Source organism: Leucopleurus acutus (assembly GCF_964270905.1).
Source record: "Leucopleurus acutus genome assembly, chromosome: 1".
Classification (NCBI taxonomy): Eukaryota; Metazoa; Chordata; class Mammalia; order Artiodactyla; family Delphinidae; genus Leucopleurus; species Leucopleurus acutus.
In genome coordinates this window covers 183,461,369-183,482,380 of record NC_139142.1, presented here as the reverse complement: position 1 = coordinate 183,482,380, position 21,012 = coordinate 183,461,369, and the positions used below count along the sequence as shown (strand labels likewise).

The following is a 21,012-nucleotide window of genomic DNA, read 5'->3' as shown; positions in this document are numbered from 1 at the left end:
ACGGAGAAATTGGAATACCTGTGCATTGCTGTGGAAGTATAAAAGTATATATCTAAAATAATGGAAAAGTAGGTACTGAAACAAATACATGTACACACATGTTTATAGCAGCACTATGTACAAGTCAAAAAATAGAGACCACCCAAATGTCTATCAGTGGATGAATGGGGGTATATCCCTACAGTGGAATGTTATTCAGCCATAAAAAGGAGTGAAGTAGTGACACATGCTATAACATGTATGAACCTCATACTAAGTGAAAGAAGACAGAGACAAAGCTCATGTATTGTATGATTCCATTCCATTTATAGGAAATATCTGGTGTAAATCCATAGAGAAAGCAGATTAGTGGTTGCTGGGGGCTGGGAAGACAGCAAATGGAGAGTAACTGCTTAATGGGTATTGAGTTTCTTTTTGGGGTGATGGAAACGTTTTGGAACTACATAGAGGTGGTGATTGTACAACATTGTTAATGCACTAAATGTTACTAAATTGTTCACTTTAAAATGGTTAATTTTATGTTATGTGAATTTCATCTCAACCACATCCAAAAATCTTATATGAGTGAGTCAGTAGGAGGAAAACATACTGACATGCATTTAATACTCAGCTATGAAGTAGTTTTCAAAATTGAATAAATAAATACCTGGATTCTCAGCTAAACTTTCAGTATTGATATGGCAGAAGGCAGTGTTACCCAAAATGTGGGTTGTGTTCTATTGATGGCAGGTAAAACGGACAAGGCTTTAAATAACATTGCCTTGCATAGTGAGAAATTTAATTTCTTTACTGAGATTTCAGTCACCTTTTAGTCCATGTGAATGTATCAATGACAGTCTCAATTTGGTGCTAGGATGTTTGCTGTTAGTACATTTAATGTCTCTAATACAAGCTAATCTCCCTTTACAACAAAGAGAGAGCAGGCTTCAGGCTCAGAGCCCTCTGGGCAATGTTATTCTGGCGGTTTTAATATCATTGTTTTCAGTGTGTTCTCTTTTACTTTTATCTTCTGTTTATGTCATATGACATCTGTTTTCTACTTTAGTGACTTTCATTCTACTTTACATAGTGATGCAAAATTTCCTCTTTAGATTGATTTAAGTAGAAATGTGAGTCAATAATAATATAAATGGTATGAAGATTTAAGGGATAAAGTAGAACCCAGATGATTAAATAGGACACACCAGCATAAAGACACATTCTCTAGATTTCGAATTTAAGGACCTGAGTCTCTCCCTACCCAGGCAACTCCAGACACATCACTTAGCCCCTGTGCTACTGTTCCTGCCTACCTCAGAGAGCTTTTATGGCAAGTGCTTTACAAATGTAAATTATTGTTATTAAATTACTGTTTATGTTGGGTATTGCCTGATCTCAGGGCTGCATTTCCCAGAGTCCTTTGCCAGCAAGTTCTGATAAGGTTTAGGTTCTGCCAGTGAGATGCACTCGGGATTTGAACAGCATAAGGATGGTGCCATTCTTCCTCCAGGAGTGGCTGACACGAGGGTTTGACAGACATAAATTTTTGCAGTGAAGCCAGGCACCAAAGAGTGTCCCTGACAGTCACCAGCTTCTAAGCTGCAGGGCAGCTGTGACATTGGCCTTGGTTTCCTGTCATTTCCTGCAAGTTCTGATCTCTGGGTGCAGCAGCTTCCTGACATTGGGTCCACAGCTGATGTGGAATAACCTGGAAGTTAGTGGAGGGTCACTCTCAACCTTCACCCATGCACTCCTTCCAAAGCCTTTGTACACATCTGATTTCATGGGTTAAATATTCAATATCTTTCTGCTGGTAATACCTTGAGTAGTTTCTTTTTCCCTCACTGAATCCTAACTGAGATATTATTTATTTCATTGAATTTATGAAAAGCTTACGTTTAATAATAATACAGTAAGAGTGAACATTTTTTGAGTGTTTACTACTAGTCATTGGGCTAAGCATTCTGCATGCATAATCTCACTTAGTCCTCTAAGTCAACCCTATGAGGTAGTTTCTATTGCTGTCCTCATTCTGCAGGGGAGAAAACTGAGGCAGAGGGTTGCACACTAACCCAGGTCTCAGAGGTGGCCAGTGGTGGAGTTGGGGTTTGAACTCGGGCTCTCTGAATCCAGAGATTCCTCAATGACTCTGCGGTAGACTGCCCTTCCCCCTGCAAAAAAAGTTTACTTTATGTCGTCAATAAAGTCAACTTCAGGTCTGAAACAAGAAGTTTCCATTTCAAGGGTGACACAGCACATATACTGCATGTTACTTGAGGGGGGCAGCATAAGCGGGGTCTGGGACGGGACCTTGTAATCAAACACACTAATTGTTCTGTGATGAAGTGAGTGTTCATATGAAATAAGGTAAAGACCATCATAAATAGCCAAAGGAAAGTTCAGTTGCTACCCAATGAGTTTAGATGGCAAATTATTTAGGAAAAATACTTTTGGTTTTCAGAGCTTTGTGGATTTCAAAATTACAGGTTAGGAATTATGGACCTGAATTTTCTTTTTTTGGCTGCCCCATGCGGCTTGTGGGATCTCAGTTCCCTGACCAGGGATTGAACCCGGGCCCTCAGCAGGGAAAGCGTGGAATCCTAACCACTGGACTGCTGGAGAATTCCCCTGGACCTGCATTTTTAATAAAGTATTAGCCAATAGAAAAGATAAACTGAGCAGATAAAAAAAATTTTTTTCCGTCTATTGTCTTATTTTAAATGAGTCTTTGGTCTGGCTGCTTGTGACCACTCCTTCTTTCCTTTTTTAGCCAAAGCATGTGGACAAAGACTATTGCATATCTATTTAAGTCAAATGTAACTGTGAGTATATTTACTCTGCAGACACCAGAAGGTTAAGGTCACTGTGTTCTTTCACAGCACCCAGCAGCATGACCCCACTTCAAAGGAAAGAACCAGACAAAATCAGCAACTTAGTCGTGAAAAGCGTGCTCGGAATACGTTAGGATCTCTTCCAGCTCCCCTCATTCTTCTACAACTGGACCTTCTAATACAGCATTTCTACTAATCTTGATAAAGTTATTTACTTATTAAGGTTTTAGCTAAAGTATATCTAAGTATAGCTTTCACATTTTATTTTTAATCAATTTATTCCAGTTATCTGTAAGTGGGTAAAAAACCACCCTCAACTCAATGGCTTAAAATAATTTATTATTGCTCTCCTGGTTCTATGGGTTCTGTGGGTTGACTGAGATGTCCTCATTTGGGGTTTCTCATGGGGTTGCACAGTTGGGGCTCAAGACATCTTGAAGGCTTGACTGTGCTGGATGTCCAAGATGGGGCACCCACGTGACTAGCAGTCGATGCTGGGGGCTCAGCCAGAGTTGTCATTAAGACCACCTATGTGTGGCCTCTCTGTGTGGCTTGGGCTTCTTTCAGCATGATGGCTGAGCTAGGAGGAAGCCCATCAAAGATAAATATTCCAGAGACCCAGGTGGAAGCAGTAAGACATCTTACGATCTAGCCTTAGAAATCACTTAACATCACTTCCACCTGATTATTTTTGTCAACAGTGAGTCACAGGTCCAGCCCAGATTCAAGAGGAGGATAGTATAAAAGGATGTGGATAGCGGAGGCATTTTTCATTGGGGGGTCATCTTTGAAATCCAGGTCTCAGACAGTGTATATAGATTTATGTGTACAGAGTTTAAAAGTAAATTCAAAAATCACAGACACAGAGGCAAAAGTTTTATCGCCCTGCAACGGAGACAAAAATGCCTTGAAATTGTACTTCAATTTTTTTCAATATCTTAGAATACTTTTTAACACAACTCTGCTTGATGAGGCAAATAAAAAACAAATAAATGTCATGAATGATATCTAAAAGGTGGTCAAACAGAGAGTTGAAGTATGGAAACTCTAAGTTGAGCAGACAGAAGAAATTCTCTAAAGCTATAAAAACATAAGGAGATGCTTTTCAAATGCTATGACATCATTATCGGTCTCTGGCAAACCATGACAGCCATTCTGGTGTGTAATCAGGAGCAGGTTGGCTTGTGAACCAAAGAGCAGAGGAGATAATGAGAGGCAGCCTTTGTAGTTGAAAACAAATCATTCCTACATTTTTTCCCCTTTGAGTCACAGACCCTTTGGAGCACATGGAAAAGTTAGGAAATATTTTGCCCAGAAAATAAATGTATTTTTTAAAATTGAAGTATAGGTGATGTACAATATTATATAGGAAAAATGTATATTTGTATACCTTTGTTCCTTCCTTCATTCTTTCCTCCCTCTCTCCCTTCCCCCTTTCCTCCTTCCCTTCCTTCATTCCTTCTACAATTATTTAGAGAAAGCTCCTTCTGTATCAGACACTGATTTGGACTAAGGGATAAAGTAGGGAAGAAGACAGATCCATTCCCCAGTCTCACGGCATGTCCATTTTTAAGATAGACAGAAAAAACCCAAGTATACCAATAAAAAAACAAGACGACCCCAGATAGTTATAAGGAACAAACTGTGTACACAGCATCTTGCATACAATTTTATGGGGTTCACAGTCGTGCCATGGACTCTCCTTCCTTGCTGTGCAATCAATAACTTCTCTTTTAAACCAAAGGATAACTTTTCAGTATGAGCATTGTGGGTGTGGTTGTTGATTAGTCGTTGCTTTTTCACTTATACTGGGTACACAGGTGTTGACTGGCCTGAGTTGTTTTCAACAATGAAACACAATTATACAGTGTCACTGGAGCTGACTTTCCTAACCAATGGGAGAGCACTGGCTCCTTATGAGATTTCAGAAAGTACTACTGCTGGTGAGCATGACAGTGTGCACTGCAAGGCTTTCCACAGGTTTACTAAAAAAAAACAACTCCCCCCACTAGGGAGCTATCTGCTCTCCCTTATTTTAAAAAAATTAAATGGACCCAATAGCCATGGATTCACATTTCAAATTCTCAATTTACAGGAGACTCTAGGAACGCACCCTTTCATCCATATTCTGATGATAGTGAAGGACGTATGATTTGTTTTGGAGATTTTTTTCCCTCTATGTCCTATGTTCTTCTGTTCTCACCACAAATTGTACTTCTGGCCTTAGTTACTATGGCATCCTGAGGATTTAAACATATACTTTTACCTTTGGCAACATTTTAAGTTTTTTTCATTAGCATAATGCATAACTTTTGCAAAAATGAAATGCAAATATCCATCTATCTTATTCCATCACAATGTGTGAGACATAGTTCTAAACCTTTGTTTTCTTTTTTTTGCGGTACGCGGACCTCTCACTGTTGTGGCCTCTCCCGTTGCAGAGCACAGGCTCCGGACGCGCAGGCTCAGCGGCCATGGCTCACGGGCCCAGCCGCTCCGCGGCATGTGGGATCTTCCCGGACCGGGGCACGAACCCGTGTCCCCTGCATTGGCAGGTAGACTCAACCACTGCGCCACCAGGGAAGCCCCTAAACCTTTGTTATTTTTGAAATATTTTAATTGGTAACATAAACTGTTACTCCATACTTTTTTTTTTAACTTTTTGGTGCTTTATGGATATCAAGCTTTTACACTTTCTTCAGTTAATATCTGAAATTTTATTGGAATGAATATAAAAGTGGAGTGAGCATAATCTAAATATAATTTTTAGGGGGTTGGTAAAATATGCCCTGTGGGTCAAAGCCACCTGTTTCCATGATAAATTTCTAGTGGAATACAGGCACACTTATTCTTTTACATATTGTCTATGGATGCTCTCATGTTCATTATCTTTCCCCTTTAAGAAAAAGTTTGCCCATCCCTCATTTAGAGGAAAAATGATTCTATCTTTATTTCCTTGCTAATCATTGACATAAATTCTATATATTTATCATATGCCATAGATAAGTGAATTTGCGTGCCTACCGCGTGTCAAGCACTATGCTGGGGATATAAAGACAAAACTTTGTGTTTACTGTTTAACAATAGCTCCAAGATGGTTAATAAAAAAAATTCTGGGAAGCCCCTAAAGGTATACCTAAGAACAAATACAGGTTTTATACTGAGGTGACACAATTCATTGGTGACACTTTGACTTGGGGAAAATGTGGGTTTTTCTGAACCTTAATCATGCTATTATTGTAGTATAAAATTGAGTCAGTGGTGCTCATAATTAGGTCCAAAGTAAAGTTTTCAAAAAATTACCCATAAAATTTATGGAAAAACATATCTGAAATTTCCACTTCGTTTTGCCAAATAAGCCTGGGGCTGAGGTTGTTCATCCAAAATCCCATTAACTCATTAACTAGTAACTCCGGGTTCTTGTTTATGATGTTTGCAAGGATGTCCCTTGAAGAACATCTCTTGCGTGTCTCTGTGGTCCCAAGGCCTCCTGAAATGATGAGAGCACAGCCACAAATATGGTGATTTAATTCAATAAATGTTTATTGAGGGCCTACCATATGCAAAGCAATCTGCTGGTCCAGTGGGGGCTAAAAGGCTGTATGAGAGGGGGCTCCTGCCTTTCAGAAATTCAAAATTTCCCAAGCTGGGGGATGGCTAATCAGAGCATTCCATAACCTTTGGAGAAGTGTCTTGAGTGTTGAAAAAGTTACCAATGTCCTGCTGTCCCGCCAGCTCCTGATCTGTTTTTACCCCAGTTCATTTCATATATCAAGCTATTTATGGCTTTGTTTTGTTTGCTTTTTGTTTTTGCCTGCACCGTGCGGGATGCGGGATCTTATCAATAGTTTCCTGACCAGGGATCGAACTCGTGCTCCCTGCAGTGGAAGCGTGGAGTCTTAACCACTGGACCGCCATGGAAGTCCCACTATTTTTGGATCAGGATCATTAAACACTGGTCTTCACAAATCTGGCTTAAATGTATGTAGGAAGACCCAAAGGGAAGTATATACATTGTATTTTCTTAAAGAGTGTACAAAGGAGATCACAACATTTGTGAGCTAGAAGGAGAAGCCTTAGAGACCATTTGAGACCTAAGCTTATGCAAGGTTCTCAAGGTTGCATCCTTTGGAAGAGGCCGTGACCCCGCCTCCTTCCTCCCCTCCTCTCCCATAGTGCACACAGCTCCCAGTTTCTTGGTGTCAGTTTTCAGCAGCTGGAAAAGAGAGATAATAGCCACCATGCAGAGTTGCCAGCTTTAGTAATTCTAGTTCCTGGAATCAAGGACAGGAAGCCTTTTAGTTATTTGCACACCCTAACTTTGCTAGCTTCTAGTGAATAAATCATTTAACTGCCAGCTAATTACAGTATTGGAAAGTTTACATCATTCATCTTTTTATGGAACCTCTTGATGGACGATTCTGGAGATTAAAACTCTTGACAATTTCCATGATCTAAAAAAGGAAAGCTGACCTAGAGAAATATGGGACAAAAGATCAGCATTTCAGAAGTCTCAAGCAGCAATGGGATCTTACACAGTAGCCTATTTAAAGTGGTGCTGATTTGAACACTTAGATTAAGTTCCTGGAAAAAGACAGAAATGTGACTTTTGTCAGAAGCAATGCCATTTTATTGAATGAATGATAATTTTGCACTTTCTAAGTACCATGCACTTGCTTCCAGGTAACAACCCTATGAGGCAGGTACTATTGTTATGCCACTTTACAGATGAAGAAACTGAAGAAAGTGAGGCATAGGGAAAAAGTGTCCAAGGTCCTGACAGCTGGTCAGTAGTTGAGCCAGGAACGAAACACGTCCATCCCTCGACCTGCCAGGTGACACCAGCTGAAGCCGGTCGTTTTCGTGCAATGCCTCGAAGCCCCGCTCCAGGTCCTGGCTCTCCAGTGCCGCCCGGGCCCTCCCTCCCTCCCTCTGGGTTCCAGACGCCGCTTCTGGCCGCGCATCCGGGGGAACGGCGCCCGCACCCGGCAGCCCTGGCAGCGCGCCCCCGCGGCCGGCGGGAACGCGGGAGCTGCGCGCACGTGCCGCCGGGAAGAGGCCGACCGGGCCGCCCCAAGATGGCGGCGGCCGCGGCCGCAGCGGCGTCGGTTGGCAGCGGCCCGTGAGGCGGGCGGGGCCGGTGGCGCGGAGGCGGGGTCCCGGGCGAGCCGCCCTGGGAGGCGGGGGCTGTTTCCATAGCGGCGGCAGGAGGTGTCGCGCCGGGCAACTTCCTGGTTCCAGGGCTCGGCTTCGCCGGGATCCTCTTGGAAGGGAAACAATGGGGCGGAGGGCACTGCGGTAGCCGCCGCCGTGCCGGGACCTCCTGGGCCCCCGGGACTCCCCCCGCTGCCTCCGCCGACGGGACCGTCCAGAGGTAAGTTCATTTTCTCCTCTCCCCCCGCCAGAGGCCGGCGGCGGTGGGGCTCGGCGCGTTTCCTCCAGGCAGGGACTCGGAGTTGGCCCCGGGGAGCCGGACGCCGCCATTCCCGGCCCCGGGGGAGGTGGACGGAGCAGCGCTCCCCGTCCCCGCCCTCCAGGGGGACTGGCTCCGGAAACGAGCGCGGCCTGGAACCCCCTGGAACCTGGACGGCAGGGTGCTGCGGGTGTGATTGGCAGGTTGGCGGGCGCGATTGGCAGGTTGGCGGGCGCGGGGTAGGGGCGCAGGGGGGCGTGCGGGGAGGGTTTGGCGGGGCCGGCGCGGGAGGGGACCTGCCGACCGGTGAAGGGGGTCTCTGGAAGGGTCGGAGGTCGGCCAGGGCCGCGGGGAGGGGAGACCCACAGCCTCTCCCTCCCCGCGAGCAAGTTTCGGTCCCCGGGAGACGTGTCTCCCTTGCAAGTTTCAGTTGCGTCCTCCAGAGTCCAAGTGGGCAGGACTGAGGCAAACTTCGTTCTTTTAAATTATTGCCTTCCTGCCGCGGGACTTCGTTTCGACTAGGCAAGGGGAGGATGGGGTGAATGAGGGCTTTGGAGAAGCTGGAAATCTCTGCGCCTTTGCAGAGTTTGCAAAATAGTTTGGAGCTCACAGCCGGGTGTTGGTGCGGCAGTTGTGATGCGGCAGAATGGTTACTCGCAAGTATTTTAATGCCAAGAAATGTGAAGAGTCTATGAATCCACGGGTGGACATTTCTAGAAATTGAAGATTAAAGTCTGCCCGCCCCCCCCCCCCCCTTCATTTTAATCCACGGATGCTTTTTAGTCAGTAGATTTCAACCTGAGTTAAATGAGTCCCTTACGGGACTGGGAAGGAGTTTTGAATTGGGGCAATACCCAGTCATTGGAAATAAGGTGACACATAGAAAAAAAGTGGGGACATGGTCTTAAATATTTTGTTTGTTGGAAGAAAGTGATTTCAAGCCTGTATTAATTCATTTATAAATAGAAGTAAGTCTTTGGGATAGATATTTAATGTTTCGTAGCACAGAGAAGTTGGACAAAACTTTAGATATCACCCTGGCCCACTCCCTCACATGTTGAATCTATGAGAAGTTCTGTTACAGGGAAGTCAGGGTACTTTTTTCTTTTGTGCAGTCATCTTAACAAGAATCAAATGAGCCAGCATCAAATGGACAGTGGTTTATTTGCTTTTATTTCTCACTCTGTCAGACCCGAAAATTAAGAAAAACGTTTCTGAGCTTGCTGTTTTTTTTATAGTAAAGTCTGTAAACATAGTCTAGTTTATTACTTAAAGTGGATGTTGTTGACCTATGTTATATTCCACATAGGTAACTGAAATATGTCAAAATATGAGGAAAAAGCTACACTAATAAAGGTATAAATTAATTTAAAAAGGAAAACCAGAGCCTTAATTTCAAGTACAGGTATTCTGAGTTAACAGAAATTCCTTTGCTGATTACCTATTTAAAGAATCACTGAGGTGTCACAAGGGCATTCAAAGAAGCATCATTTCCCAAACACTAAGAACTTGGGCCCTGAGTCTTGCTGTTGGTGCCTACTTACTGTTTTTAGCTAGTCTGTCTGACTCTCTGGCATCCTTGTTTCTGGTGAGAATAGCTCATTACCAGTTGTAACATTGTTTTGACATGAAATAGCTCCTCTGGAGGACAGCTGCCATTGGTTAAACAAGCCAGTAAGTAGAAGTGTCGGCTTTGGCACCATCTGTTTTTTTTAAACATCTTTATTGGAGTATAATTGCTTTACAGTGGTGTGTTAGTTTCTACTGTATAAAAAAGTGAATCAACTATACATATATCCCCATATCTTGGCACCATCTGTTAATTGGCTGGTCATCCTTGGGAACCAAGACAACTTCCTGGCATGGCAGATCCAAGTTGGACTTCCAGTGCCAGGCAGAGGTTGTGTGTCAGGCTTTGCCTTCATGTTGCATCTCTCTCAGGTTACTGTCACCTTTTGTAGCTAGTGAAGATGGGTGAAAAAGAGGCCAGTAAATTTAGGCTAGTGGCAAGTTGTAATGTAACAAAATTACTTTGATTTGTAAATGCTAGGAATGTTAAGGCAGTTTGAAGCTGGCAAAAAAACTTATCCACAATACCAAAACTTTAGGAATTGCTGCTTCAGTTAGAAAGTGGCAAGTGATTACATTTTCTGGTTTATGTTTGCAATTTCACTTCAACCATCCTTGTTTCGCTTTAGCACAATGGTATTGTTACACCAACAATACTCAGACCATTTATTACCAGAAAGGTATAGTTTGTCCCTTCAGTGTGATTTTTGAGAGGCATATTGCATTGTTAGATATGATTTCCTTATACTGTCTCATTTTGTTTCCTTTAGAAGGTGTCTCAATTTTTACAGTGGAAGTCAATACAAAAATAATATACATTTGAAAGAAATCTGACTTCTAGCACACTTCCTTATAGTACATGGGCATTAGAGCACGGGAATTAGAGTCACAAACTTGGAGTCTCAGCTGGTCTCTGCCATTTCCAGGGTATGGTATTTCATGCGGATAACTTAATTTTTTAAAGCTTGTTTCTTTGTAAAATCCAGGGGGGGATCATAAATTCACACTTGTTTGTTTATTCAACAAATATTTCTTGAGTGCCTTATTGTACCCATGACCTTGTGTTAGGCACCTTGTTTTCAACAACAGGAGGGATCAGTCCTTTGAAGTAAAGTACAGGGAGCTATAAAACCTGTCACCAGGGAACCTAACTTGATTGGGAGTGGCAGGGCAAGCTGTCCTGAGGAAGTGGCTGGTAAGACCTGAAGGATGAGGAGAAGATGGCAGGTGGAAAGGGCAAGTGGGAGGGTGGGACACTGAGTATGAGAGAGAGCGCGTACACGGTCCCTGAAGAGAATGCTTGTGTGTTAGTTCCCTCTGTGGCACATATGCCACCACTGTTAGTTGTGGAGGGAAGGTAGGCTCTTGGCCCCGTGCTCGCATCATCTAAACCAGGTGAGAACAGAGGCGGCTCAGCCTTTGTAAAAAGGGAGTTAGTCTAGATGACTCTCACCTCGCTAGACTGGAGATGAGTCTGCACACTTTGTGTCTACTTTTATAACTCTGGCACCGGTTACTTGATAGTTCTTATATCTGTTAAGTGGTAAATAAAAGGTTCTTTGATTTCTTTAGCGAGATGCTGTATAATATGAGTGTAGTGTTTTGATTTAATTTTGATAGTATTTTCCCTTGGAAGAGCTTAGACCCCCCTTATTTAAAATATCTCCTCCTCACAAAATGCAAGTAGCAATCCACTGTAAAATTAAAAAAAAAATTAGTAAGTGGCAGGTAATTTCATTTGCTTATAGGATGCTAAAGAGTGACCCTGGAGTTTTATAGCTTGTTTGGTTAAGTATCTTTGGCTCTAAAGAGATTATTTAGCTATTCTCTGATAGAGGTATATGTTGCACCTGTGTCTTGCTGACATCGATACTAGTGTAGAAAAAGTTTTAATTTTATCCTGGGATTTCCCTTCACTGAATTAACAAGTGAATTAAAAATATTAGAGCAATGTTTTTCATGAAATAAGTGAAAGAATATCATTTTAAGCTTCTTAATACATTAATTTTGGTTAGTACTATTATATAGATCAGTAATGGCAAATTAGTATTTTACTGCGGAATTAATGCAGCATTTATAAGCCAGTTGGTTCTCTGGATTTTTTGTTCCTGTTTCTTTTTGTTTGGCTTTTGGATGTTTTAATGCTTGTTAGCATATCTGCAGTTACATAAGAAAAGATAAGGTGAAATAAGACTTTGAAAAGTCAGTGACAATGGAAAAAAATGGAATAGATGTGGAGGTTAAAATTTACAAAGTTTAGGTATATGAGTGGGGGCTAGATATTTCTGTGTATTTTGCTTATGGCTCTTATAAAAATGAATTGGCAGATAACTTGATATTAATGGTTAAAAATTAAGCATCTCGGGCTTCCCTGGTGGCGCAGTGGTTGAGAGTCCGCCTGCCGATGCAGGGGACACGGGTTCATGCCCCGGTCCGGGAAGATCCCACATGCCACGGAGCAGCTGTGCCCGTCAGCCATGGCCGCTGAGTCTGCGCATCCAGAGCCTGTGCTCCGCAACGGGAGAGGCCACAGCAGTGAGAGGCCCGCGTACCGCAAAAAAAAAAAAAAAAAAAAAAAAGATTAAGCATCTCACCTGTTCCATGTTCCTTTTCTCTTTCTAGGTTTGTTTTGGATTGATTTTAAAAAATAATTATTCCATTTCCTCCTTTTTTATTAGCTTGGGATTATATATTCTTTTACTCTTTAGTATTTGCCTAAGAAACTCTAATCTTTTCTCTACTTATCAAAGTGTAGCATTAATTGAGACTTTCACCCTTTTTCCAGATAATGTTAAGGCCTTTAAAAACATGTAAGTCAATTTCTTTCCTATTTTTTAAACCTATTTCATTGTTATCATGTTTTTAAATGCATATATGTATTATACCCCAAAGACCTATTTCTGTTGTTTTGTACCATTATTATTCAGTTAGACTTAACTGTCTTTCTTTTCCTTTATTCCTTCTTGTGATACTGACCTTCCTTCTGAAACAATTTTCCATCTGCCTACAGAATACCCTTTAGTATTTTCTTTAGAGTGGATTTAGTGTTGAAAAATTTTCAGTCTCTTAGTTTGTCTAAGAATGTTTTTATTTCACCTACATTCTTGAAAGATACATTTTGCTAGGTATAGAATTATAGATTGGAGATACATACATACATATATTTGTATATTAGTTCTTTGAAGAAGAGATTATTCTATAATCCTTATTTCTATTGAGAAGCAGCTGCAGTTTATCACTTTGTTGGTAATTTGTTTCTTTCTCAGGCTATTTTTAAGATTTTCTTTTTGTCTTTCAGATTTTATTAAGATGATGTCCTCTCCCTCCCCCGCCCCTCACCACCCCCCCCCCTTCCTTTTCTTGCTTGGGCGTATACGTGTTAATGCTGTTACCTGATGTCTTTCATCAGTCTTGGGTAGTTTTCAGCTGTCATCTCTTAAAATATTGCTTCTCCCCATTTCTCATGCTTAATCTTTCTGGGACTTCGGTTCCAGTGTTAGGTCTCACTGACTCCACTGTGTATTTCACCTGTCTTCTAGGTTTTCTATTTTTTTCTTTTTTTCTGGACATTTTCTTCTGGCCTATCTTCCGGTTTACTAAATTAGTCTTCATCTCTGTCTAATTTGGTCTTAAATGTGTTCATTCTCTGGGTTCTGAATTTTGGTTATTGTGTTTTTCATTCTAGAATATCAGTTTGGTTCTTTTTAAAATCTGCTATGCCGCTTTTATAGTTACTAATTCCCTATCAAAATGTTCAAGCTTTGCATATATCTCTGTGGACAGAGTAAGCATGTAACTCTGTCCCAGAGTCCTGCAGGTTTTTTCTGTCGTCTGGTATTTCTCAAGGAGTCTCATCTCCTTGTATGCCTGCTCATCTTTGATTGTGTACTGTTCATTGTATTTGAAAAATTATTTCTAGAAGTAATTATAGATTTAGATAAGGATTTTTCTGTTGCTTTTGCCAGGCACTTAGGATCACCTTGATCCAAATTGAGATTTTTTTTTAGCGTCTGTGCAAAGGCTGGTTTAGTTTACTTTTGTGTTATTCTTTCTTCTGGAATTCAGCTTTTTGAAGTCTTATTCCAAAGCACGGGATGGCTCCCTTGGTGGCTCTTGTACTCTGACATGTTGTCTTCCTAGGTTGCAAGGCTGCCTAAGTGCATTTTAGCCTCTCAGGCACCTCCCTTGATTGGGCAAACATTTCCGGAAGGAAAGAAGCCCCAGGGTACCATGGTCCCCATTTTGGATTCCTCTTCTTAGACTGTGGCTGGTAATTCCTCATTATCTTGTTAGCTCTTTGATCGCCCCACCTCTCCCCACCTTTTAAAAATTAAGGTGTAATATACATATAATAATATGCACTAATCTTAAATGTATACCCTGAAGAATTTTTATAAATGTAATTAAGTATATAATCACACCCAGTTTAACGTATAGAATATTTTTGCCACCGCAGTAGGCTCTGTCACACTCCTTCCCAATCCATGCCACCTTCCTCCCTTACCTCAAGTAACAATTACTCAGTTTTCTCTCACCATAGAAGTTTTCTAGTTTTTCGTCAAAATGGTATCATACAATATGTACTCTCTTGTCTGGCTTGTTTCATTCAACATTGTATTTTATCAGTGAGATTCAGGTATGTTGTTGCAAGTGGCAGTAGTGTTTCTTTTTTATTGCTCTGCACTTTTTCTAGTTTACTGTGGCCTCAAAAAAAATTGCTTCAAAACTCAGTGACTTAAACAATGACAACATTTATGTTTGTCACAAAACTGCAGTTTGGGCAACGCTTGTCTCTGCTTCATTTAGTTTCAAGTAGGGCAGCTCGAAGGCTGGGCCTAACGTTATTTGAACGTTTGCTCCCACAGCTGGTGGTTGATGATAGAGCATCTTAGGTGGCCTGAGTTTGTCACTGGGTGGTGGCCGGTTGCCAGGGCGGTCGTCCTGCACAGGCAGCCCAGGGAGGGGGGGATGTGGAGAGCCAGATGGATGCTAGATCACCTGTTAGGAACCGACCCAGGTTTAGAGAGAGCAGAAACCTGTTGATGAGAGATGCAAGGTTCTGGAACAACATGTGAGTTGAGAAATATTACAGTGACTGTTATTGGAAAATACTGTCTGTCATAGGAGTAACCTAACATGCGAATGTATCACAATTTATTTCTCCATTCTACTTTTAATAGGCATTTGCATTATTTCCAGTTTTGGGCTGTTATAATAAAGCTGCTATGAACATTCTTATATATATATTTTGTTGGACATATGGACTCCTTTCTTTTGGAAGTATCCCTAGAAATGGAATTGTTGAGTAATAGGTAGATAAATATTTAGCTCTTGGAGTTACTACTAGTTTTTCAAAGTTGTTGTACCAATTTTTACCCTCTAATATTTTTAATAATTAAAAAATATACTTTATATATACATTTATATATATATATATTTTGGTCTAGGTTTTTGTCTTTAAGGTTGGTGTGTAATATGTGGTTTAGTTTTGTCGGAAATGCAGGTCCCTTATTTTGTCTTTTATGTAACTTTCATGTGTTTGTGTTTTACTTTCCCAGCTGATGATTAGTTATTGGAAAATAGAGGCTAAGTAGGATAATGTGGTTGTGAAGTAATAGACTCATTTTGAAAGCAGCATTTTAGAATATGTATTCAAATTAGTTACCATTAGTAGACTACATTAGTTGCTGAAGAGAAATTTCTTTTTAGAAATTGCTTTTTAGAGACATGAAACCCTATTCATCATCAATTTATATCACATTTTATTATCAGTTTGAATTCTAAGCTCCTTCACCAGACTTGCTTGGGAAATATTTTTCTTTTCTTTTCTTTTTTTTTTTTTTTTTTTAAGAAATATGCCCTTCCAGACATTTCACTATTTAAAAAAAATTAATTTATTTGTTTTAATTTTTGGCAGCGTTGGGTCTTCGTTGCTGCGCGCGGGGGCTACTTTTCATTGCGGTGTGCGGGATACTCATTGCAGTGGCATCTCTTGTTGCAGGGCACAGGCTCTAGGCGCGCTGGCTTCAGCAGTTGTGGATTGCGGGCTCCAGAGCACAGGTTCAGTAGTTGTGGTGCACAGGCTTAGTTGCTCCACGGCATGTGGGATCTTCCCGGACCAGGGCTTGAACCCATGTCCCCTGCATTGGCAGGCAGACTCTTAACCACTGCGCCACCAGGGAAGCCCAATATTTTTCTTTTACAAAAACTTTTTCCTACAAAGTTGATGATCTGCCATCACTGAGGATTGCCAAAAGAATATCATCTGGATTCTCCCTTTGAATTTAGGATTACCTTTGATTACTTCACTGTTAGTAGTCATCTTGACTTTCTTCCAAGTGCCCTTTGAATCTGCCATCCCCCCCCCGCTTTTTAAAACATAACCAACATTTTAGACCAGTTTTTTCCAGCTCATACTTGGTTTATTGCAATAATTTATTAATTGAGTCTACTTATAATGCTGAGGAAGTTAGAACCTTTCTTAGTTATCCATTGATCTAAAATTAGTTTTTAGGTCACAAACCTTACAGTGCTAGAAAGAGAACTTAAAAATTATGTTTCAATTCCTTTATTTTATAATAAGACCAAAAATGGATCCATGCTCATGCATGTGTCAAATATATGAGATATTTAGTTTATAAAAGCATTTTTTTTTGTCATGCATAATCCCTTGACAGTCTTGAGTGGTAGCCAGGTTGAAAAAGCTAACTTCTCATTTTGTGGATAAAGGAACCAAGGCTCAGAGAAGTGAAGTGACTTGATCTGCATTCCTAGAGCTGGTTAATGGCAGAGCTGGACCACTTTCATCTTGGACTTGCTGTATGTTGAGTGATTTTCTTACATTCTGCCATCAGCTTGCTGAATTCCAATTTTATTGACATCTTACATGAATTTTCCTCTTTTTACCTGTGTACATTTACATTTTTTTGCCCATACATTTACTCATTTTAACTCAGTATAGGGCCTTTGCATGAGCTGAAGCCCTTGACTCCCATCTTCTTTAGGACTTTTGTCCTGACTATGTTCTGTTAACGGCAGGGTGGCTGCGATCAGGTTTGTCTCGATTGCTGTATCTCAAGCCCTTTGAGAAGTTTTTACATGTTGTAGAGCTGAATTAGTATTTATTGAATGGATGGATGGATACATTCTTGTGTTTAGAATCCAACTAGATGTAAATTCCTTAAAGTTGAGCCTGGAATCCTGTCTACTTTTTAGTCCTCATAGTGTCTGCAGCAGTGCTTATATTATACTTAGCTGTATGTAATTTTTAATTGACTTTTTAAATGAAGCCAGGCCCCTGAAAATCAGAGATACTGTACCCTTCATTCTAGCTTTTATCTGTAGACCTCAGGCATTATGCTTAGTTCTGGTAGGATGTATCAAGTACGTTAGGCAAATGTGACATGTAAGCAAATTATAAGCTGCTTTTGAAAGGCCCTGCGTCTCTGTAGCTGAGATAGGAAAGGAAGCCTTGGGAAGGACATTTGTTTTCCTGAATACCTAGAAGTTGACGCGTTGACCAGTGTAAAGCTACTAGAATTCGATAAGTCCTTCTGGAAACCTAGCTTAAATTCTACCTGTAGAGGGGGAAATCAGACCTGGTTCTTATCTGATGCTTCATTAACATACACGTGTAAACAAGCCTAGGAAACCGAAGGATTTCTCATTTTGCCCATCTCCTTCTCTGATCTTATTAGCAGGAAGTACTTTGTTGATTGAGTGAGTGGGGTAAATAAACCTACTCTAGCTGTGATAGAAGATTTGCTTTACTTCTCTTGAGCAGGGAAAATACTGAAGGCCATGGGAATTCAGCATTGTGTTTCAGGGGGTGTAAACTGCAGAAAGAGCATTCTTTATAGAAAGCTCAAGAATTGTGAAAGTACAGTGGTGAGACCATCCATGTCAATGAATAATGACTTTAAATATTAACTAAAGTTTTCTTTATCTGGCATGAGAAGACAGTACCCTGGAATCTGCCCTGACATATTTATTTGAACTAATGAACTGTACATCTGAATTAAGAAGGGAAGGTACTAGAATTGCTAGGGTGTGAGTTCCACGAGGTTGGGGTATTTGTTTTGTTCGTGGCTGTGTATGCAGAGCCTAGAACGCTGTCTGGCTCATAATAGCTGCTCAGTAAATATTTATTGAATGAATAGTAAATTTTTATATTATCTGTTCATTTTAAATTTAAAAATTGAACATTAATCACTTTAAGTATTGGTTTATAAGCCTTTGGGGAAATAAATTTAAGTTGGTTGAGGCATCATTTCTGATACTTCTTGCTGATTGTGAGAAAGTGGCACAAAGCACATTGGAGAGCATTCATTCACTCACTGTCATTAAATTTCTTTGCGATGTTTTTTAAATGGATGCATGAGACTCCATTACATATAAATTAACAATTCATTTAGTCAGTCCCTTATTATTGCACATTTAAGTTGTTTATACTTTTTTTTTTCTGTTACAAATAATGCTTCAATTAAGGCAATTTTCTTAAGCTTTTTCTTGGGATGGTAGTTCAATGCATGGCAATTCAGCAAAACAGGATCTAGGAATTTCTACTAGAAAATGAACTTGTATTATACAGCTGTGAAGGTGAGATCAGAATCTTCAGTGATCAGATAGCTAAGAGCAGATGCACAAATGACACAGCTCTTTGGGAAGGCTAGCTGCTTCTACATTTGGTTAATGTATAATCATCAGTTTTTTCATGTAAATTCCCTCTTGCATTTTATAGTGGACCTGGCTATCACTTGTATTTGTCTCTTTCTCTTAAAGAATAAGTGAGTCAGGGCTTCCCTGGTGGCGCAGTGATTAAGAATCCGCCTGCCAAGGCAGGGGACACGGGTTTGAGCCCTGGTCCGGGAAGTTCCCACATGCCGCAGAGCAACTAAGCCCGTGTGCTGTAACTACTGAGCCTGTGCTCTAGAGCCTGCGAGCCACAACTACTGAAGCCCACGTGCCACAACTACTGAAGCCCACGCACCCAGAGCCCATGCTCCGCAACAAGAGAAGCCACTGCAATGAGAAGCCCACACACCGCAACGAAGAGTAGCACCCACTCGCCACAACTAGAGAAAGGCCATGCGCAGCAATGAAGACCCAACGCAGCCAAAAATAAATAAAATAAAAAATAAATTAATTAATTAAAAAAAAAGAATGTGAGTCACTACAACTCTTTCCGTCTCTTAATTATGACTTAAAGATTATAAATGCATTTAACTCTTTTATACATGTGATTACTTAACATATGTTGTCAGTTTTATTTATAATCATTTCATTTCTGAATTTTGTTGGAAAAGTTTTGCCTTTTCATAATAAAATATATATTCATACAAAGGACTATATGTAATGTTATGTAAGGTCTAATAGAATGATATTTGTACTGTCCCCTCCCTCAGGTTAAGTGGTAGAATGCTAGCACTACCGTCTTGGCTCACACCTCCCTACAACTCCTCCTCTATCTTACCTCCTGTCCCCAGAAACTCTGGGATCCAGCATTCTCTTGCTTTTCTTCTTTTTTTTTTTTTTTTTGGCGGTACATGGGCCTCACTGCTGTGGCCTCTCCCGTTGCAGAGCACAGGCTCCGGACGCGCAGGCTCAGCGGCCATGGCTCACGAGCCCAGCCACTCTGCGGCATGTGGGATCTTCCCGGACCGGGGCACGAACCCGTGTCCCCTGCATCGGCAGGCAGACTCTCAACCACTGCGCCACCAGGGAAGCCCCACCCTCTTTTTTTAAAAAAATCGTGAATTATATACTTATTTCTGTTGTATCTTGCTTATTATCCTTAGTTTTACAATTTGAACTTGTTTTTATGGTAACTTTATCTGTGGAAATTCTTACGAGACCTGGGTTAAGAGTGCTTTCTCCCAGAGAAGAATTGCAATTGAGGACACTGTCAACCCAGGGCCACTTAATTTCTAGGCTTGAGATTTTCACAATGTACAAGTAGTATGGATTTGAACTTGATACCCGTGTGAAGGTTGGTTTTGGTTGCAAACTTCCAGGGAATATTCCCCTTCTCCTCCCAAAACACCAATAAGCCTAGACGCAGGGGAGAATTTTTCTCTAGTCTCTGTTTGCGGTAGATTGTTTTTTCATAGTTTATTCTTTTTTATTGAAGATTTAGTTCTTCAGGGACCAGGCTTTAAGTGCTTATCTTTAGTCTGACTTCCCATATTGTGTATGAAGCTTTTGCTTTGTCCGATGCATGACTGTTAACACTGAAAGCTCTTCAGCATTATCCAATAGAATTTTCCATGATAATGGAAATATTATATATCTGTGCTAATATGATAGCCAGTAGTCACCTTTGAAATGTGGCTAGTGTGACAAAGGAACTGAATTTTAAATTTAGATGCTTTAAATTAATTTAAAATTAAAAAGCTACATGTGGCTAGTGGCTCAGTATTAGACAGAATAGCTTGGTTATGGGGGATTGTCAGTGCCTCTAGAGCAGTTGCTGGCATCATTGCCCACCTTCCACTCTCTATTTGTGCTCCTGTTTACTTTTTTGGTCTCTGAGGACATCCCTTAGTTGCTTGTGAGCTTTGCTATGCATTCAAAAGGATAATTCTTATATTTTTATCAAGCATTTTTAGGTGTCATGTAGCAAAAGGGTTCTCAAGCCGTTTGGACACAAGAATTGCAGAAAGGGAAGTCTCTTACAGTTTTATTTTATTAGTTAGTGAAGTACTTATCTTTTTTTTTTTTTTAAAGATGTTGGGGGTAGGAGTTAATTTATTTATTTATTTTTGCTGTGTTGGGTCTTCATTTCTGTGCGAGGGCTTTCTCTAGTTGTGGCAAGCGGGGACCACTCTTCATCGCGATGTGTGGGCCTCTCACTATTGCAGCCTCTCCCGCTGCGGAGCAGAGGCTCCAGACGCGCAGGCTCAGTAGTTGTGGCTCACGAGCCGAGCCGCTCTTCGGCACGCGGAATCCTCCCAGACCAGGACTCGAACCCGTGTCCCCTGCATTAGTAGGCAGACTCTCAACCACTGCGCCACCAGGGAAGCCCTGAAGTACTTATCTTGAATGATAAACATTGGAAAGTTCATAGCAGAGTGGTGGGAATTCTTTAAATAGAAACTGACCATGAAATTAAAAATTATGAGAAAGAATTAATTAAATAATTACTTTGTCCTTATGCTACAAAATTTTTAAAGATGATAAAAATAGAACTGTGGGTAAAGTTTTTAAAGTCTTACACATAAT

The 21,012-nt window shown here is 40.9% G+C and overlaps 1 protein-coding gene across 6 annotated transcripts in view; it reads left to right on the top strand.

The window, feature by feature from the left end:
* Positions 1–8,069: 8,069 nt before the first annotated feature.
* USP6NL (USP6 N-terminal like) overlaps positions 8,070–21,012 on the top strand; it is a gene marked incomplete at its 5' end in the record, with an annotated part of 143,945 nt that continues 131,002 nt past the window's right edge. For 2 of the 6 annotated variants that reach the window (XM_082852428.1, XM_082852425.1), the window contains one exon: positions 8,070–8,184. Of the gene's footprint in view, positions 8,185–8,406; positions 8,448–21,012 lie in introns of those variants that run through there. The other 4 variants (XM_082852430.1, XM_082852427.1, XM_082852429.1 and 1 more) reach the window with 2 other exon arrangements.